General features: G+C 32.3%; 1 protein-coding gene across 50 annotated transcripts in view; it reads left to right on the forward strand.

The window, feature by feature from the left end:
- The window catches only part of LOC145296067 (tyrosine-protein phosphatase Lar-like), a 1305806-nt gene that overhangs the window by 1182586 nt on the left and 101298 nt on the right, over positions 1-21922 (forward strand). The gene's annotated exons all lie outside the window — the stretch shown is intronic.

Here is a 21922-nt window from a genome sequence, read left to right on the forward strand (position 1 = left end):
TGCTAATATTTTCTCTCCTCTGATGAGATGGTAGACATCGAAACCCTATAGGTTAAGGAGATTAATTTTCTAAAGCATTCTTTGTCTTGCTTAGAATAATAAAAATTCTTTGATATGAAACTCAACCACTTCATTTCATTTCAATGAGAGTTTTTTTAAATTCATTGAATTACAATTTAATATATATATATATATATATATATATATATATATATATATATATATATAGCTCAATAGAGAACTACTATAGCATTTAACATCATATAAGTCTTAGTATTTTGAACGAAACATGGAATTTTTTTTATAATTAGAGTTTACATGATGTTATATGTATATAAATATGATGTTTCATATATATATATATATATATATATATAAACAAACACACATGTGCGCACACACATATAAGGGCATGAAAGGTGCATATATGTTGATATTTTAAGAATAAAAGAGGAGAAATAATGTTTCAAATACAAATCTACAATGTCGCATCACCAAATGAAAATTATAATATAGTTTTAAAAAATTAAAATAAAAAAAGAATCTTCGTGTCCAGTTATTCATTCATTTATTATTATTATTATTATTATTATTATTATTATTATTATTAATATTATTATTATTATTTATTATTATTATTAAACATACGTTGTTTGATAAAGGGCAGAGGATGGTCTGCAATATTAAGAATTAAAATACCACCTATAATTTTTAGCTGAGAAACACACACACACACACACACACACCCGCACATATACATACATGTATGTATGTACATGTTTTATTGAAGATAAAGGACGGCCTAATCTTCCTCATTTTTATAGATTTTTTCATTTGTATTATGTGGATTATTCGGATTACAGTTCTCATCTTGAAAACGTTTCGGCCGATATAACCTCAGACCTTCTTCAGGTGTATATTGTTGAACTTGGGAATCTTTCTTTCGAATCCGGGAATCTGCAAGGACCCATAGCATAACGGATAAGGTATTAGGCAAAATTCAGTTGTAAGTGATATTCTTCTGGGAGCGGGTAGGAAGAAAGTTCAAAGCTCAATCCTCAGTGCAGACGATACTAAGAATACAATTACGAATTAATTAAGATTTTCAGCCATTCAGGACTGACGAAACGAGAGTACAATACTCCCATGGATTAAATGAAGGGTCCTGTTTGAAATTCCGTACAGAACACCGAGTTTGACAGAAAGATTGACACGTTTAATGAGATACGCCTGAAGAAGTTCGAAGGTTACATCGGCCGAAGTGTTGTGAGAATAACACTTAAGATGAGAACAGTAGTCTGAATATTCCAAAGTACCCAAATTATTAATCCTTATGTCCAAAATTAAACAAAAACAACAACAAAAAAACAATACTTTTTTATTTCTTATATTCTTCTGAGATGTATTACGTGATGTATTAATCTATTAATAATATTGGAACGCATAATCAAAATAAACTTATGAAGCAAGCCTTGTCCTTGGTCTTTAATAGAACATATTATACACATAAGTATTGATATACATGTATTTATCTATATATAAATATATATTGCTAAAACTTTGACGATGTTGTCGTTGTTATTTTGCTTGTCGTCCTATACAATTTTTTTATATCTGTACATGAACTGTTTAGATGGTGGGAGGAAGGTCGAATGACGTATATAAATGGTGAATAATAAGAGAAGTAGTGAGAGGAATGTAATGTTGGAAAGAGAGAGAAAAGCGGGGAGAAAGAGGGTCTATTATGACGTAACAGTAGAGATTTTTTTTTTTATTTTAATATTTGGAAATTCTGAATATGAAAATATTTTGGAATTTCGAAATATTTATGAACCTCTTGTGATATCGTAATAGACCTCTCACTGTCTCTCTCCATATTCTTTCTCTCCTGTTTCTCCCTCTCTCTCCTCTTTTTTCTCTCTCTCTCCTCTTTTTTCTCTCTCTCTCTCTCCTCTTTTTTCTCTCTCTCTCTCCTCTTTTTTCTCTCTCTCTCCTCTTTTCTTCCCCTCTTTCTCTCCCTTTATCTTTCTCTCTTCTTTCTCTCTCTCCCCTTTTTTCTCTTTCTCTCTCTTTCTTATTTACATCATTCCATCCCTCACTATTTCTCTTATCATCGTTCGTCTTTTATGTACATCACTTGTCGTTGGAATTACCAAATATCCATGAAGCTCTCTTGTGAGATTTCCCACTCTCTCTTTCTTTCTCTTTCTCTCCCTCTCTATATATATCTATCTATCTAGCTTCCGTCAATTTCTTCTTCCTTGTTTTTCTCTCCTTCTCTCTTTCTTATTTACATCACCCCATTCCTCTCAACACTTATTATTCACTCTTTACCTACACGATTCACCTTTCCCCCACTATCTAAAACATTCAACTGCAGATGAAAAAGGTGCAGTGACAAGCAAGCAAGATAGAAGCATCATCTAAGTTTTAGCAGAAAATATTTAATAAACAAATACTGACCCAATGGTGCACAAGTGGTCGAGTCTTTATATCATCTATATATATATATATATATGTACGCATTATTATTTAATATTTTATAAATAATACTTTTAATTCTGTTATCTCACTATTTGTCACTATCTTTTAGCGCTCGCCTTTAATTATTTTATTAGTGTCCGACGCAAATCCCATTCTCTCCCTCCAATTCACGAAATGGACAAATGAGGGAAATTTTAAGAATTTTTTTTTTTTTAAGTGCTTAAATTTCAAAATTTTATTAAAAAAAAAAAAAACACTAACCAAACTTTGAATCTTGTTTTTTTTTTTTTGTTATTTATTATTTTTTTTTTTTAGATTCATTTTGTTGTTTTGTTTGTAACTGAAGTGTTGCTGATGCTATTTGAATCTGGATTCCTTCTGCTGTGTCGCAATATTATTTATAGTTTTACTTACTAAAATTTGAACTTTTTGCCCTGCTTGCTGCGTTAACTGCGCGGCCATGGGTTGCAGCTGGTATCTTCCTAGCTAGCGCTACGCACTGCCGAACAGGGGAGACCACCGCAGAGGTCTCCTTGCTGTTGCTGCTGCTCTTACTATTTTTATTATTATTATTCATTATTATTCATTATTATTATTATTATAATTATACTTTATCACTTCACCTCTGTTAGTTTTTTCACCCCTAATTTTAGGGGTCATGGTACCGCAGAGTACAGGTCATTTTTATTTATTTAAAAAAAAAAAAGTTGTTTTTTTTTTGTTTTTGTTTTGTTTTTGATATAAGAAGCAGCTCGTTAGATTTAAATGTTAAATAACTTTTTTTTGTTGAAAAAGAAAAAAAAAAAAGCACCATGATTTAAAAACAAAATCATTCAGTGGTAGGTATTCTGTACCTTAATTTTATTTAGAAGCTTTTAAAACCAGTTTTACATTTTTTGTAATTTTGTAAAACTATAAAATTAATTCTTAATTAAAAAAAAAAAAATAGCTTTTATAAATGATTTAAGTTTTTTTTTTTTTTTTTTTTTTTCGTGCAATTAATTTTTATTTGTTTCTCTTTATCTCACTTTTTTCTTTCTTTTTTCTTTATTTTTTTTTTTCCAAAAAAATATTCTCTTATTTTGATTTTTTTTTTTATTTGTTTGATTAATTTTTTCTTTTCTTTTTTTTTGCATTTGTTTTCTAACTATTTTCTTTTTCTGTTTTTCTTTTGTTTATTTTTCACAGAAAATTAATCTTTCTTCTCTTTCATTTTTTCTTTCTTTTCTTTTCTAGAATAGAGTTTTTTTTTTTCTTCTCCTTTTTTGGATTTCGCTTTTTTAAACATTCATTTTCAATTGAGTAAGGTCATAATCTACCGACTTCTAAATGGAGGTATAAATATTTTTAAAGACACTTTAGAAATAATTGTAATTAATAAGAAAAAAAGATATTATTTGTATCTTTGCCATTTCAGTTCATGTAAAAACACACACAATGAAAGCAATCGCAATTATGTTAGTGTTTTAAATTCCTGCACATCTTTATATATATTAATTTTACTGTTATGTAAACCTTAGTTATTGAAGAAAGCAAATTTCCATAAGTTAATCTAAAATCAGTTTTTATTAGCATACAATTGTTTCTGCCCTTCTCGAACACATAAAAAAAAAATGAATATTAAATTGTACTGTATATTTGCCGACTGGACAGATCAACTTATTTGATGAACCCTCCTCCTCCTGCTCTTCCTTAAGAATGATTTGTTGATCGTTTATTTTGCATGCCTTCTATATCAAGAATATGTATGAGTTTGAGAAAGGCTGAAACAATTGTATGCCAATAAAAACTGTTTTAGATGAACTCATGGATATCTGTTCCCTTCATTAACTAAGATATACACACCATGAAATTATTGCACTATTCAGCTATAACAGCAACTTGTGTTATTTATAAAAAATTATTTATATATATATATATATATATATATATATATATATATATATATATATATGGCTGACTATAAAGATCGTCTAAGATAATTACCTAAGTACATATGAAAATAAAAAGGAGCTAAGCAAACTTATGTTAAAGTCGACCAAGGGAAGATTCTATCAACCACATGTATGCAATGTGATGATCTATAGAAGTGAAACCTAGCCGTTGAGGGTTGAGGACATGCGTTGCATGGAGAGAAATGATATGAGAGTCATACGATGGATGTGTAATGTGATAGGCTCAATTATGGTGATCGCAGAGGAAGATTAAATCTGACAGTATGAGGAAAATGAATATTAAATTGTGCTATAGATTTGCCATCTTGACAGACCAACTTATTTGATAAACTATGTGCAGATGAATAGGCTTTGATTGCATGGCCAATTTGGAAAAAAAAAAATGGATGTAACTTCTTTGCTTACTAGATGGAGAATAGTTGAGGTAGTAAATTAAGTTCACAAGGAAAGACCAAAGGAAATATCGTAGGAAGTAAATAACACTTGACCATGGGGGATAAATAAAGACTTGGCCAGAGATAGATTAGTTTAAAGCTAGTATGTAAAGCAGATGTTAATACGATGAATATGATGATGATGCTAATCATCATCATCATCATCATTTAAAAGTTTCCTCATCTTCTTCCAAGACAAATTCGGTATGTTGAGATTCCAAACAGCCTTGGCTAATTCATCTATATTCTATGCTAAGTTCATATCTGATCAAATCTATAGTATTTACGCACTAATAGCCTTGGGGGGGGGGAAGCTTCCCATCAATTATAAATATATGATAGCAACTTGTCTTCATATAATGGTATACCATTGTGATGATGGTGGTTAAATCGTTAATGTCATGAATTGAAGACCTGGTTGAGCTAAGTTCAAATCCAGTTCGCTCTACAGAAGTACTTTCATTAAATCATCACTCATCATCACTTGACCTTGTGCTTGACCTGTTGAAAAGATACAAATAAAATCTACCCAAGTTCCACCATTACCTATAATCATGGTGTTGTCTCATTAGCCATATGACGTTTATTAACTCTTATCCTCAAGTGGCCTTTGGTACTTAATAAGGTAGTAAAAAAAAAATAGTGTTCAGTGAATTGTTTGAAATAAAGATTTGTTTCTCTTATGATCGAAGTCTTTCAGAAATCTACACTTTACGGTTCAGTCTTGCGAGCACACCATTCCCATCAAATCACTGAAGTTAAGCAATGTCAATATTTAGATGCTTTGGGAATATCTGATGTTGTAAGCAAATACTCCGCTAATGTTTATAAATAAATTAGCGGGCGTTGCCCAGGTATTTGTAGGTGTAAAAGAAAAAATAAAGTGACGAACCCAAAGACGGAAAAGAGAGTAAAAGGAAACGTGAACTTTTATGATTACGCTACGAAAACTTAGGAAGTGAAAAGTGTTGAAATTTAGCGATGTCAATCAAAAAGTTGACTTGCAGAAACGAACGTTGGCTGAAGGCCAGTTCAACTTTCTGTCATTTCATTTCCCTACGATGTTGGGGAAAACTAGCACCCCACAAAAAGGAAGTGTCCAAATGAATAACAATTGTCTGATATGAGGGGTTCCCCCCCCCCCCGACATAGATCAAAGCTGATTGCTTTCTGGACGTCCGAGCACAAAATGCCGAGTAGCTGCCTTCGCTTTTAATTTACTTTCATTTTTATACAGAAAAGCTGAACACACACGCGAGAGGAAGGAATAGCGTGAATTTTATAAAAGTCTATCAAAATAAATCTAGAGACGACGTCCCTTCGCAAATCGTAGATATTATAATCTAAGGAGTATATGAAAAGTTCTAAAGAATAGTACCCCCCCCCCTTCCGAGAACCACGGCAAAAAAAAAAAGCCTTTGCTGGATATGCAAAAACGTGTGCGGACGTTTTGTCTTTTATATCTATAGACTAGCCTGGGTACCCGGCGTTGCCCGGGTGTTTGAAGGTGTGCGTTGAGCAAAAAAAAAAAACGTGGTAGTAGGCAGGCAGGCTCAAACCCGTACCACAAAGGAGGAAAAAAAAACGTGACATCTTTGCTGTTGTGTCCATCGCCAAACCGGAAGTGACGTAGGTTTAAATTAAGGCTAGACAATTGAAAAGAGGGGGATGACTTTCGATAATATCGGTGGAAAAAAACGGCCCCTCCCTGTAGAAAAGTGCCCAGTTGAGGGTGAAGGAAGTAATGTTTTTGGCCAATATTTTTATATTTGTCATCTGAAGGGATAAGCTTCAAAAATGATATCAATCACGTAAAAAATCTGTTACCTCTGTCGAAAGTTTTAGGCAGACATATATACATTTAAACAGACAAGTGAGATTTATATTATAGACTAGCGGGGGTGCCCGGCTTGCCCGGGTGTTTATTGGTGTGTGTTGAGAAAAAAAAAAATTGTAGTAGGCAGGTAGGCTCGAACCTGAACCCTTGAAGCGAAGGTGGGAAAGAAACTGTGAAAAAACCTGACATCTTACCGCTCGGCCACAACAGGACAGGAACTAAAAAGCGTTCTAATTTAACGATTAAAAAGTGCATAAATCTGATACGGTCAAACATCACGCGATAGGGAATGAAATCCTGCACTTAACTTTGGCTGCAAGGCAGTTTTTTTGTTTTGTTTCCCCAAGATGTTGGGGGGGGGGGAAACAAGCTCCCCATAAATAGGGGAGTGTCCAAATAAGTAGCAATTGTCTGATAGGAGGGGTTTTTCCACACAGTGATCAAAGCTAATTGCTTTTTGGACGTCCCCAGCATGAAGCCGGAAAACTGGCGTCACTGTCGCCAGTTTCGCATCTTTATACAAAATTCACAAACAAACAGGCGTGAAGGCAGAATAGTGGGAATTTCTAGCGTGTAAAAGTTGCTCAAATAAAATATATTTACGGCCTCCTTTTGTAAATCGGACATATTATAATCTAGGGAGTATATAAAAAGTTCTAAGAAACAATGACCCCCCCCCCCCCCGAAAAAAGCCTTTGGCAGACATGGGAAAAAAATGCACATACACACACATGCACACACATTTTCGCCTTTATATAATAGATGAGTAGCAGCCATGCTAAGAAATATAACTGGAAATAGACTAGTGTCCTGCCTCAAAGATTGTTCAGACTATCCGTTCCTTTCATAACATCAGATATAAACAAAAGTCTTTCAGATTAAGAAAAGGACTTTAAATGCTATTTTATGATATGTTCAAATCTGATGCGATAAGGTTCACGCACTCATAATCCTTCCCCGTCAGTTTTTTTTTTTTTTTACACAGGGATCACCACTTATCAAGGCCCGAAGGCCACTTGAGGATAAAAGTTGATGGGTATACATTAGTCAATGTGATTATAGCATAGTAAACATAAGTAGCGGGAATTTTGTAAATGGGATTACCTAGGGGAGGTGGTTTGTCAAGAACTTGTTTACATTGGACTTGAAGACAATCAGATTGTAGTCAGCTGGAAAGCAGCAAATCGGAAGAGAGTTCCACAGGCATACTGTTCTAAGAAAGAAGCTTTGTTCATGGAATCTACATTTAGGTTTAGGCACAGATAAAGAGTGTGGGAAATTATTGATGGTGGTTTTGGCCAGACGAGTGTTTTTTGTGAAAGTTTGGTGGGTAGGAGACCATAGATTGAAGCTCAGCTTAGCACTTGCCATGGTTTTGGGAATAATAGCAACTTGTATTCATCAAATTATATATAATTGTTTCAGTATGAAATAAAGGGTTGGTGTGCCATAAAAGAAGTATGCCAATCAAACAAAATGTACAATATAGTCAACGAGCTGTACTTTGCCACATTTTCCATTATTTCAGTTTTTAATTTTCATTTACTCGCCCCATCACGAAGGCAAAGTGAGACACAAGGTTGGATTTTAATGAAGGGAAAATCTAGCACCCCAGTAAGGGATGCTCTGGATTCGAACAAAGACGAAAATCGTCTCAGTCTAATACAATCTCTCCTTCATTGGTCGAGGACAAAATAGACTAAGTGGAGCATCAGAACAGATACTACACCTTCTTCCTAACGAAAAGGCCAAGAAAGTGTTTTTAATTTTTATTTATTTGCAAATTTTTGAAGATAAGGTAGACAACCCTTATTTTATTCTTCAATTTAAAATGATTATCCCCTTAAAAAAATGTTTTATTTTAACAATCACCTGGGCCGTAGAAAGCAATTTTGAAAATAAATTGTAACTATGTGATTATATTGCCAATAACATGGTCGAACAATAACAAATGAAAATTGGCTCGTCAGCAGTAACGTTTGATTTAGCAGCTTAGATGCTATTTGTGTTATATGTTGGATAGCAGTTAAATCAGTTGGTGTTAATCTTTGCAAGGCTAAGAACAGACTAAAGTGACACAAAGTTTGGAAATGAAAGAGACAAGAAAAAATGTCATGTAAGGCTAGGCGAGGTCAAATAGGGCCAGAGAAAAGTAAGACAAAAGGATGTCAGTCGGCATGGCATGACATCACGAAAATCGAGCCAATAGAGAAGCAAAAGTTTGAGATCACTCTGTCTGTGGGAGTCACAAGAGACACATCGGCAATAATACTGTACTAACTGAAAGGAGAGCTTTGATAATCACCAAGAGCGAAATGTTCCTTTTCCCATGCTAAGTTCTGTGTTCGCTGTGTCTACCCATTTATCTTAAATACAACAGATAAAATAATAAGTTGAACGAATGCGAGTCTCTCTCTCTCTCTCTCTCTCTCTCTCTCTCTCTCTCTCTCTCTTTTACGTGTAAAATCGTCTCCAAAATAAATACACGTAAAAAGAATTTTTTGAGAAAATAAGGTTACATTTGGGTCTGACTTTGAAAATCTAACCAGCTGACTTTGTAGGTTACATAAATGTTTGCTTGTTTTTTTGTTTTTTTCATATATAGTTAAGTAATTATCTTCAACAAGACTTTTGACAAGCTCCGTGTCTGTGTATATATATATATATATATATATATATATATATATATATATAGTCTTGGAAGTTTTTTAACCTTTAAAACTATATAAAAAATAACTTAATTAATTTTTATATTTTTTATCATTCGTTAGAAAACTATTTAGTCAGTAAGTTATTTAATCACCTGCAATCAATGCACCAACTTGCTCTCTCGAAATCACTATAATACTAATGTTAATTTAATTTAATCACTATAATACTAATGTTAATTTAAGTTGTTTACCATGGAACACTGTTTCGAGGATTTAAAGACAAAACAGTATATTAAATCATATGTGTATATATATATATATATATATATATATATATATATATATATATATACACACACACACACATGTATGCATATATATATATATGTATATATATATATATATATATATATATATATAATAAGATCTAGTATAAAATATTTATCTTTCTATCATTCAATTAAATTCTATATTTGACTGTAAACAATTGTAATATTTAAATAAGGAGCAATATGGAGAAACTTTTGAGAGGTTTTGATACTTGAGCACTTTTTTTTTAGAAAATCACTTCTGCACCTTTTACCCTCACACTGTTTTTTGGGGGTTTTTTTTCTACACAACTTTATACTACCATTTATCAAAGACGGCCAAACCAACACGTATCCCTACGTGGCACGGTTTCGATAAATCTGATTACTCTCGTAAGCATCCATTTAACAAAAGTTCCCATTTCATTTTGCCATAGACAATAGCAATTATTACAACTCTCAGCTTATAACACTGTATTTGTACACTAAAAATCTTCACATTTGATATGAAGCCCATTTAAAAGATCAAAGCCATTCCTCTATACAAACCTATATTAAATTAAACAATTTTATTTATAAGCTTTGATTATAATAATATTTAACGGGACCTGTGGCAATTCCACAGGGCACTCATTCATATGTAATATATTGATGTTGGCATTCTGTAGATGTTCAGTGTAAATGGAGACGCTCTGATATTATTGTAGCTTTTTTGTTAAAACTGCAAAAGTATTTATCTAAGCTAGCACGAACGCGTGGTAAAGCCCGGTGGTAAACTACGTTTAAATATGATATTTTAATTCTTGCAGATTTCGTATATATTATAGAGTTAATTTTCTATCAATTTTTATATATTATAAAGTTACAATTTTAAATATCACAAAATATATCCATATGACTTGGGTGCATTAGCTTGAATCGAAACTGAAACCAAAACTTATGAAATATATATATATATATATATATATATATATATATATATAGTTCCTTCTGCTATAATTGGAACCAAACTTATGAAGAATTCTTGATAAAATTATTTTTAAAAAAATAATAGATTACTGGAGTGCCATCAGCTATAACCGAAACCAAAACTTATAAAGAATTCTTGGTAAAATTATTTATTACAAGAAATGAAAGTCCATAACACTTAAACGACTCTGATGTAAGCGTGACACAGAAAATAACACATGTACTATCATATTAATAGATAGATAGAGACACCACTTGTGATCATAAAACACAAAGAAACACCACTGGAATCCTTAAACTGTATAATTGCATGAAACTATACAAAATACTGTTAGAAACTCGCTCAATATATGTTACCGTGACATAGGCTGACAGATATTCAGTGGGGTTTTAACAGTAGTTAGTATAGTTTTTTTTATTTTTACCTCATTTTCCAAACTTACCGTGTTCAGCAGAGAGTCCGGAGCCATTTTAAATTTTCTAATACATCGGTTAACACTGTATTTTTTTTTAACTGAATAAGCATGTTACATTAAATAAAAACACTAAAAAATTATCCAGTTAGGTAGAAAAGTAACTTCTCTTGCCTTTGATAACATTTATTTGTTATATATTTGTTTTTTGACAACTTTTGTCGAATCTATGTGTACAGTAATACAAACCCAAAAGATGGTATTGTTGGTTATTCAATACATAGTATGAATTTAAAATCCCTTAGCATATTATTTTGTGGATTAAAAGTGTCTGCTATTATAGGGATATTATAACGACATTACCTTGCTGCATTATATGATGATTACGTTGTTATAGACGGTGTTCGATTGGATGTTGAATTTAAAAAATATATAGCACTATATATTAATACATGATGATTAGGGTCAACATGTGAATTTATATTCCCCATAACCTTCCACTTTCCGTGGAAGACGGAATGCCTAATGCTGAGCAAATACAAAAAAAACAAGGCCAATAGCCATTAGTCGCATGCTCTCGTGTAATGAATGAATGTGTGAATGTAGGATTGACATGAAATTCTTAAAGATAAACTAAAATGACCAAAAAATGGGCTGAAATGACTCAAATAAATAAAAAGTAAATGACTTAGAATGACTTTAATGAACTTGAGGATGAATTGAATGCTTAAAAAAAATAACTGGAATCCTTCAAAAACAACTTGAATGATCTGGAGAATGACTTGAATGGCTTTGAGACTGACTGGTTGCAAAGTGGGTGATCATTTTACATTAAATTAATACAGAAAAGTGACCCCCCCCCCACTTTATATCACAATAAGTACAGCATGTAGTAAGAACAGATGGTATTTATTTGCTCCCCCACCGAGCAAATTAGGCACAAGGCCGATTTTTAATGTGAGGAGTGAAGGGAGGGGGAAGGGAAAAAGGGGACCAGCTCCCGAGAGGTGGGAAATGGGAGCTGGTTAATGGTCAGGCATGTGGGGTTGCCCCCACATCCGGTCTTTGCTAGTCATAGCCAGTCATAGCCTGCAGTATCTGCCGGAACAGATGGTGTTTATTTGCTCCCCCACTGAGCAAATTAGGCACAAGGCCGTTTTTAATGTGAGGTAAAAACCAGCTCCCCTAAAAGGGGTCACTCTGGTTACCAAAAATAATAATTGTCCCAGTATAGAGGGTTTCCCCTCCATTGACTGGTACAAATTATCTTAAGTGTAGTATCTGCCGGAACAGATACTACACTTTGATCTTGGCCGAAAGGCCACGAAAAGGGTATTTATTTGCTCCCTCACTGAGCAAATTAGGCACAAAGCCGATTTTTTATGTGAGGAGTGAAGGGGAAATGGGGACCAACTCCCCGGGGAGTAGGGGAGCTGGATAGTGACAATTGATATGAAGGGTTGCCCCTACATTGACCAAGGTCTTATATGTGGGGTTTCCCCCACATATGGTCTTTGCTTGCAGTATCTGCCGGAAAGATACTACACTTTGATCTTGGCTAAAAGGCCAAGAAAAGCTTAAAAAGCTAAGAACAGCATCTATTAGCAACAGACCTTTGATCTTAACCAAAAAGGCCAAGCACAAAAGTGTTACAGACAGACCAGCCGACAGACCGACTCACCGACCGACCGACTTATAGAGTCGTTTGCATGCAACTAAAAATGGTATTACTAGTTCTTTAATATGTAGTACGAATATGAAATATCTTAGCATATTGTTATATAGATTTAAAGTGTCTGCTATTATAGGGACATTATCTTTGCAGCATCATATAATAGCTATTCCATTGTAGAATTGGGTATTGAATTTAAGAAAAGCAATGCATTGTTTTCTACTGGTAGAGAAATTATGCGTTTTTATTCTTGTGATTGGTGCTTGTTTATTGCCAGAAACAGACGCTGTGTGCAATAAACACGTGTCTGCTGGTTTTCTGCACTTGCTGTTTGCTGCCTCCGAGAAATTGCACTTATTGTTTCGAAGCAGCCACAAAAGCGGCGCTTTGTTGTAAAACGGTCAGCAAATAATGGTAGGCCTCTTCACCCATTTTTTATTTTTTTTTAAAAACTTTTCCTAGTCTTTAATAACGTTTTATTGTCTCCCCCTCCCTCCTTTCCTCCAGCCCTCTCATTTTTAGACTGTTTCTGTTTCTCATTAGAATCGCTTTGCAGTTTTGAATTTGAAAGATGCAAATAATCGGGGCCTGTTCACACATTCTTAAAAAAAAAAAATTTCCTAATCTTTAATAGCATTTTATTATCTCCAAGTTTCTTTGGCCTTTAGGCCAAGAGCACAATGTAGTATCTGTTCTGATGTTGCACTTCACCTTTTCTGTCCTCAGTGGATGGAGGAGAAATTCTTCATGGCTGAGACAATTTTTATTTACATTCCTATCCAGAGTGCCCCTTTTTCGTTGAGCTGGATTTCCCCCACATTAAAAAGCGACCCTGTGTCTAAGTCTGCCCTCGTCGGGAGACAATAAATAGGAACATTTCGTTATCTGCCCCCCCCCCACTCTCTCTCTCATCTTTAGCCTGTTTCTGTTTCTCATTAGAATTGCTTTTGCAGTTTTGAATTTTAAAGATGAGGTATAAATGTTTGTATCATTCAGATTCGACCGGACAATTGTTCTCACTTGAGTGTTATCTGCAGAACGTTTCGGTCGATGTAACCTCCAACCTTTGTCAAGTGTAGAAAACATAAAAAAAAAACTATATCTGGTTAAAAACAAAACAAATAACAAACATTAACCATACTTAAACCAGCAATCTCTTAGTTTCATAAATATTATTTTTCTAAGAATTTACAATTGGTTGATGGATTTGATTAAAAAATTTAATCATAACAAGTTAGAAATTATACCCCTAGGGTTACCTGATAATTAAATTATCTTTATAATTCATGTAAACTTACTTCCAACTATATAGATCTAAAAGTTCGAAACCTTGGAGTGCAGAGCTAACCCTGTTTTCCTGTTAAAGCATGGCGACTTTTACACCTGACAAAGGTCGGAGGTTACGTCGACCGAAACGTTGCGCAGATAATACTGAAGATGAGAACAATTCTCCGATTAATTTGAATAATACAGAATTGTTTTTATTATTTAGATGCCTTTTATCATTTTTTTGCTTCTTGTTGACACATCTCACCCGCTGTCACATTCACGCACTTGCTCCCAATTTTCACTTTCTCTTTTATTTCCTCGTTTAATCTTTCCTTCTTTTTCTCTTGCTCTCTCTCTCTCTCTCTCTGTCTCTCTCTCTCTCTCTCTCTCTCTCTCTATATATATATATATATATATATATATATATATATATACTTTATCCTCTCATTCTCTAATTTTCTCTCTCTCAATTTTTTTTTGTTTTGGACTCATAAACTGTCTTTCTCACTCATTCCACTCTGTTTCATTCTCTTACTTTCTTATATTCTCTCTCTCTTTCTCCCATTCTCTAATTTTCTCTTACTCAATTTCTGTTTCTTTTTGAGTCAAAAACTCTCTTTCCCCCTCGTTTCATTCTCTCATCTTCTTTTCTCTCTCCATCTCTCTCTCTCTGTCTTTCATTCTAGTTCTCAATTCCCGTTTCTTCTTGATACATCACACACACACACACACACACACACACACACACACACACACACACACACACACACACACACACACACACACTAACTCTCATTTACTCTCCCTCTTTCTCTTTCATTCTCTTACTCTCAATTTTGGTTTTTCTTCGGCACATAACCTCACACACTTTTTTCTTTCATTCTCTCACTCTCTCACGTCGTTTCTCCCTATCTCTCCACCTCTCTTTGCATCTTATTCTTTTACTTTTATCTGCCCCCACCCAACTTCTCTTTGAAACATTTCTATTCTCCCTCTACCCTACTCTCTCCTTTTTGTTCATTGCATTCATTTCTCTCTTCCTCCCCTTCCCTATGCATCATGTCTTCTCAGCATCTTTCATTTTCATACAATTTAAGCAAACATATATTCTCTCTCACCATCTTTCCAAATTCTTTTCTCTGTCATTACTCAGCATCTTTTCTCTGTCATTACTCATCATCTTTTCTCTGTCATTACTCATCATCTTTTCTCTGTCATTACTCAGCATCTTTTCTCTGTCATTACTCAGCATCTTTTCTCTGTCATTACTCAGCATCTTTTCTCTGTCATTACTCAGCATCTTTTCTCTGTCATTACTCATCATCTTTTCTCTGTCATTACTCATCATCTTTTCTCTGTCATTACTCATCATCTTTTCTCTGTCGTTACTCATCATCTTTTCTCTGTCGTTACTCATCATCTTTTCTCTGTCATTACTCATCATCTTTTCTCTGTCATTACTCAGCATCTTTTCTCTGTCATTACTCAGCATCTTTTCTCTGTCATTACTCAGCATCTTTTCTCTGTCATTACTCAGCATCTTTTCTCTGTCATTACTCAGCATCTTTTCTCTGTCATTACTCAGCATCTTTTCTCTGTTATTATTCAGCATCTTCTCTCTGTCATTACTCAGCATCTATCCTTTTCTCTGTCATTACTCAGCATCTATCCTTTTCTCTGCCATTACTCAGCATCTTTTCTCTGCCATTACTCGGCATCTTTTCTCTGCCGTTACGCAGCATCTTTTCTCTGCCATTACTCAGCATCTTTTCTCTGCCATTACTCAGCATCTTTTCTCTGCCATTACTCAGCATCTTTTCTCTGCCATTACTCAGCATCTTTTCTCTGCCATTACTCAGCATCTTTTCTCTGTCATTACTCAGCATCTTTTCTCTGTCATTACTCAGCATCTATCATTTTCTCTGTCATTACTCAGCATCTATCATTTTCTCTGTCATTACTCAGCATCTATCATTTTCTCTGTCATTACTCAGCATCTATCCTTTTCTCTCATTACTCAGCACCTATCATTTTCCTTGTCATTACTCAGCACCTATCATTTTCCCTTTCATTACTCAGCACCTATCATTTTCCTTGTCATTACTCAGCACCTATCATTTTCCTTGTCATTACTCAGCACCTATCATTTTCCTTGTCATTACTCAGCATCTATCCTTTTCCCTGTCATTACTCAGCACCTATCCTTTTCCTTGTCATTACTCAGCACCTATCATTTTCCTTGTCATTACTCAGCACCTATCATTTTCCTTGTCATTACTCAGCATCTATCCTTTTCCCTGTCATTACTCAGCATCTATCCTTTTCCTTGTCATTACTCAGCACCTATCATTTTGTCATTACTCAGCATCTATCGTTTTCTCTGTCATTACTCAGCATCTATCGTTTTCTCTGTCATTACTCAGCATCTATCGTTTTCTCTGTCATTACTCAGCATCTATCGTTTTCTCTGTCATTACTCAGCATCTATCCTTTTCCTTGTCATTACTCAGCATCTATCGTTTTCTCTGTCATTACTCAGCATCTATCGTTTTCTCTGTCATTACTCAGCATCTATCTTTTTCCCTATCATTACTCAGCATCTATCTTTTTATCTCAGCATCTATATTTTCATTTTTCTCATCAACTTTATCTTTCGATTTCTTAATTCTATTACATTTCCTCTTTCTTTCTACGTCCAATTTTTTCCCACTGATTTCTACTCATTTTTTCTTTATTTCTATCAGAAGTTTTTTAAAAATACTGAATTCATAAGTATTTGCTCACTACTACTATTACTACTACTACTACTACTCATTTTATCCTTGACCATAAAACAACAAAAAAGAAGTAGGAGCTAAAATTTCTGATTCGTATGTAGCAGTATTGTAGCATAGAATTTTGCGCTATATCTCGGCTTATCTCCTTACATTATTGGCACTCATAACTGTACACATAAGACAGTTAGTGGACACTACATATATATGTACTTTTCATGTCATAATTCGACCTATTTAAACAATATGTTTTTAATTCATGATTCATACCAGTTGTACCATAAGAGACGGCGAGTAAAAAGGTGACAATCTTTTTTTTTTTTTCTTGGCTTTGTTTTCTAAGTGGATGGCGATTATTATCATCTCTTTGTTGATAGCCTTATCCATTGAACAGGATTCTGTAACTCCTGGTGACGGTTGTCATGGAAGCCATTTGCATTTATTCGCCTCAATTTGATCTACGATATCACCCTTTAACATGTGTGCACAATTAAGATTGAAACTAAGGTCTATTAAATTGATTTTTTCCTCCAATATGTTCAACATGGCATGTCTTCATTAAAAAAATATATATACTATCTTTGAGTCACTACTTATCACCTTTTCAAAAATCTAATCCGCACGTTTACCTAATTAATTCATCATTTGATATAGATGCTTGAACATGTAGATATATTTATATTTACAAAAAAATAACAACAGTATAGAAGGTTATAACCAGGGTAATGTTATATAGCCTGTAACATGCATTTATTTCTTTAAATGACCAATATTTCGAGCAAAAAAACTCCTTTTCAAAGGGCATAAAATTATTTGATTAAAACAAAGTGTGAAGTGATGTAACTCCAGCAGCTATGTTGCTGATCATCCTAATCTGCGATTAGATGCCAGCTTTTTTTTCTTCTTTTTTTTCTTTTTTTTTTCTTCTTTTTTTTTGCATAAGTTTTGATTTTAAGTTTCTGCAAAAAGCTATTTTTACTAGCTTGCTAGATTAAGCACAAATCTCGTTTAGAACGTAGAAAGTTTATAATTAGCATTATGGAGCAAAGATATGCAACATGTTATTTTATTGTGAAAGTAGCAAATGTAATATAACTATTACTATATATATATATATATATATATATATATATATATATATATATAGCTTGTATTATACAATAAAGTACATATTTGTTATATTACAAAGCTATAGTTCAAGTATAGGCTTATAGGCTTTATAAATACTAAAAGTGTATTAATTGCATAAAGAAAGACCAACTTGTATCACTGAAATCATGATTACATATGAAGATTATTACTTAAATAATGATTACATATGAAGATTATTACTTACTCTGAGAATTTTTGTTTTATTCAACCAATTAAATGAGAATTTTTGTTTTATTCAACCAATTAAGTGAGAATTATTGTTTTATTCAACCAATTAAATGAGAATTATTGTTTCATTTAATCAATTAAATGAGAGGTTTGTTTTATTCAATCAAATTTATTGAAGGGTTTGTTTAAAATATGCAATTATTTGCAAACTGTTATGTTTAGTTTTTTTTTTATACAAATTTGTCTTAATTTCATTTTTATTTGCTCACATTTTTTTTTTTCTTTTTATGTGTGGGTCTTTTTTGTTAGCTTATTTAAAACGCTGTGATTTGCAAAATGTAAGGGTATACTTCATACATTATTTTTTATGAGAGGTTTTATACATATACACCTTGGTATTTATATTGAGTGAATCAAAAAGTTTTTTTCTAGGTTGAAAATGCTCTAAGTGAAAAAAACAAAACGAAATTTGGCGTAACATTGTGATTTATCTAATGGACCACAAAATTTGACCTTGACATTTTCTGAATATAAAAAAAAATGTAAATGCATCTAAGTGTGGTAGTCGCATGAAACTTACTGTGGTATTAACAAACTAATAATAATAACCTGGATTTTTTTAATAACATGTGCGTGTATGTAAATGTCTAAAGTTGCAAGCCAATGACACACAAATGTTTATTCTATTGCTTATAAAACATTATTCATAGACTCCTCAATCTTTCTCCCCTTTTACATGTAAAAAATTCTGTTTGTCGTGTATATATATATATATATATATATATATATATAAATCATTTTTTTTTTTTTTTCCTTTTTATTGCTGTTTGCATCTTTTTATAGTAAAGCAGTGGAGCCCAATTTTCAAAACTTTAAATGTATACTTTTGGCATCATCATTTTGAAATCAAGAATAAGTTGGTTTTAAGAAACTTAAAAAAAGAAATATTGCTAAATATCCCTCGACCCAGCGTTTTTGAATCATAGATTCGATGACTTATTTCACTGAGATGTTGCTTGTCGTTAAAAAAAATTGCTTGTCTGTATCATTTACGTATTTCCTTTTCTTCTCTTTAGTTGAAACAATGTCTTTTTTTTTTTATTCTACAGTAAAAATATGAGTTATCCCCGTTGCTGATTTTTATTTTTAGGTTATTATTTCAGCATATTTCATATTACCAGTCATCAAGGGATGGATTAAACTATTTTTTAAAATAAATTGTAGCAAAGTATGTTATGTTGTCAGTAACATTATGCAACAATTACAAATAAGAATTGGCGAGTCAGAATCAAAGTTTGCTTTGTCAGCTTAAATACTGATTGGGTATAACTTTGAAAATCCGACAAGATAACTTTATATGTTAGCTTTTAATAACATCAAAACATTTGTAAAAATATAACTTCAATTTTCTTCGGCTCAGTCACTTTCATATATATATATATATATATATATATATATATATATAGTGAGTCATTATTCATACAAGTTTTGTTGAAGAGCACAGAATTATTTCACGTTTTGTAATTTTCTCATCACTTAAGATGGCCGACAAAAATTACCCTTGGGTCCATATTACACAACTTACCACTCTAAACATGAAAGCTTGCTTGCCGTAGCGAAAAAATAATAAAGAAAATTATAGTGAGCTTTTGGATGGAGTGGTGTAGTTATGGCTTGAGATGTAAGAACAAAACAAAAAAAAACTTGGAGCCATACTGTAGCATGGTATGACCTTTAACCTGCTCGATTCCGCTGTTGGCGTTTGATTCTGCCATTTTTTTCTAGAATCAGATACTCACAGGAGGGACTATGTAAAGGTTAGCAACATTTATTGTGAAAGTGATGCTATGGAATTGACAGGATTCGAACTTGGTACTCCAGGTTCTGAGTCCACATTGGCATTCATTCACCAATGCCGAATTTGCTCGTTCGTATGTCTAAGTTAATTCACAATATCAGACAACAATTTACAATGCATTGGTTTTGATTTTGTTTCTCAAGACAGAAACTATGAAGATTGTAACCATATTGAAAAGACATTGTCTCATCATCTTGCATGTATTGTCATGTGATTCCGAATGTAAAGATTTTTTTGTTACATATTTTCCACAGCATTTATTAAATGCTAGCTGTTTCTATCCGGCATTGCCCGGGATTCAAATTACTTCAATTTTTGTGAGATTTTATGGAATTAAAATGATCATAAAAGTTCTGAGAGGATGCAGGGACCAGGAAGAATGAGGTGAGTGTAAGAAGCAGACTTCTACTTGAAGGGCACAGAGAGTACTGGAATCTCCAGGATGCTTATTCTTACTCAAGTTCCAGAATAAAATTGTCATCACGAGATCTTATTGGTAAACAGCTGGTGTGAGAATGCAGAGTGATTACAAAAAGTGGAAATCTGGAAGAAATGTGTTGTTACTCAGATTCCAAAGATGACAATTTTTTTTTTTTTTTTTTTTGCAGTGGGTGCTTATCGTGAACATCCCCCCCTATCTTCAGTGCAATAATTGACTGCTCCTTGCTTATAAATATTCCTATTTAGACAAACTTCTTCAGATTTGCTGAATAAATTGTTATAAAAAAGATATGAAGCATAGTGACCGTATTTAGGTATTTTTCAGCAAATCTGGAGAAATTAATATAAACAGGAATACTTATAAGCAAGGGGCAGTCCGTTATTACACTTGAAAACAAGGTGGACAGGATGTTCACTATAGCGATCGTTGGTGATGACCCATTAGAGAACTAAGTAAGAAATAATAAGAATAATAATACCAAATGAAAATGTTATTCTGAGGGAATTTATGATTATTACCAGAAGTGGATGAACAAGTATAAAACAAAGCAAAAAATATATATTATTAAAGTTACGACACTCCATATAAAACATATTTCCGCGAATACAAATATAAAAGTCATTAAAATATTTATTCAATAAATGTAAAAAAATGCTGTGGATTATATCTCTCTACATATATATATATATATATATATATATATATATATATATATACACGTGTATATAAATTTGTTTGTTATTCCATGGATGCTTTTAGAAAAGCATTTTGAGGATGGTTGATGGTATATAAAGTATAAAAACGATGTGTTTTGTAATTATTCTCATATTTTTATTCAACAAAGCAATTTTCAGAGAATTATAATTACAAAAACAACATTGTTTTGTGCTTAAAGCACCACCGATCATCCTTAAATAAATTACATATATTAGACATATTGTGTAGATATATATTTATAATATGTATATAATATATATATATATATATTATAAATATATTATATATCTTATATATATAATGCATTATGCACACATTATATATATATTATGTAGATATATTATTTATGTTGTATATATTTATCTTATATAAATATATTATTTATATATATATAGATATTATATAGTGTATATATTGTGAATAGTATACAATATGTACATATTATATATATATATATATTATAAATATATATATATTATAAATATAATATATATATATTATAAATATATTATAATATATATGTATAATATATATATATATATATATATTATGTAGATATATTAATTATGTTGTATATATTTATATTATATATATTGTGAATAGTATATATATATTATATATTGCGCATATTATGTATATATATATATATATATATATATATATATATATATATATATATATATATGTAATTGTTTTAGACGGTTTTGTGTTATTTCCAACTCTATTTATTTACATGCAACTTTAATGTTCGTGATTGTATAATTAAATAAATTAATTATATATATATATATACATATATATATATATATATATACATAT

The sequence above is a fragment of the Euprymna scolopes genome, chromosome 16, assembly GCF_053919585.1.
Source record: "Euprymna scolopes isolate OS-2025 chromosome 16, ASM5391958v1, whole genome shotgun sequence".
NCBI lineage: Eukaryota > Metazoa > Mollusca > Cephalopoda > Sepiida > Sepiolidae > Euprymna > Euprymna scolopes.